Genomic DNA, 272 nt, shown 5'->3' on the forward strand with positions numbered 1-272 from the left:
ATTTGGTTTCACTCGTGCTTTTCGTCGTAAAATCGTACAGAGTTTCCAATGTTTTTTTCTTATGTGGAATCGAATAGTAACTAGTAGATACTTGTATATACTTGTTGGTGTATAACTGGATGTCATTTCAGATGTGGTGGTTGATTTCCAAGACTACGTCTCGGTTGTGGTTGTTAGTGTATAATTGGATATTATTACGGACGTTATTTCTTATGTATAGTTACCCGGTATTTGTACTGTAGAATTGTAGGCTCTGATCTAATTGTTGTTTT

This window comes from Bactrocera latifrons, unplaced genomic scaffold (genome assembly GCF_001853355.1).
Source record: "Bactrocera latifrons isolate USDA-ARS-PBARC rearing strain unplaced genomic scaffold, ASM185335v1 scaffold_4, whole genome shotgun sequence".
Lineage (NCBI taxonomy): Eukaryota > Metazoa > Arthropoda > Insecta > Diptera > Tephritidae > Bactrocera > Bactrocera latifrons.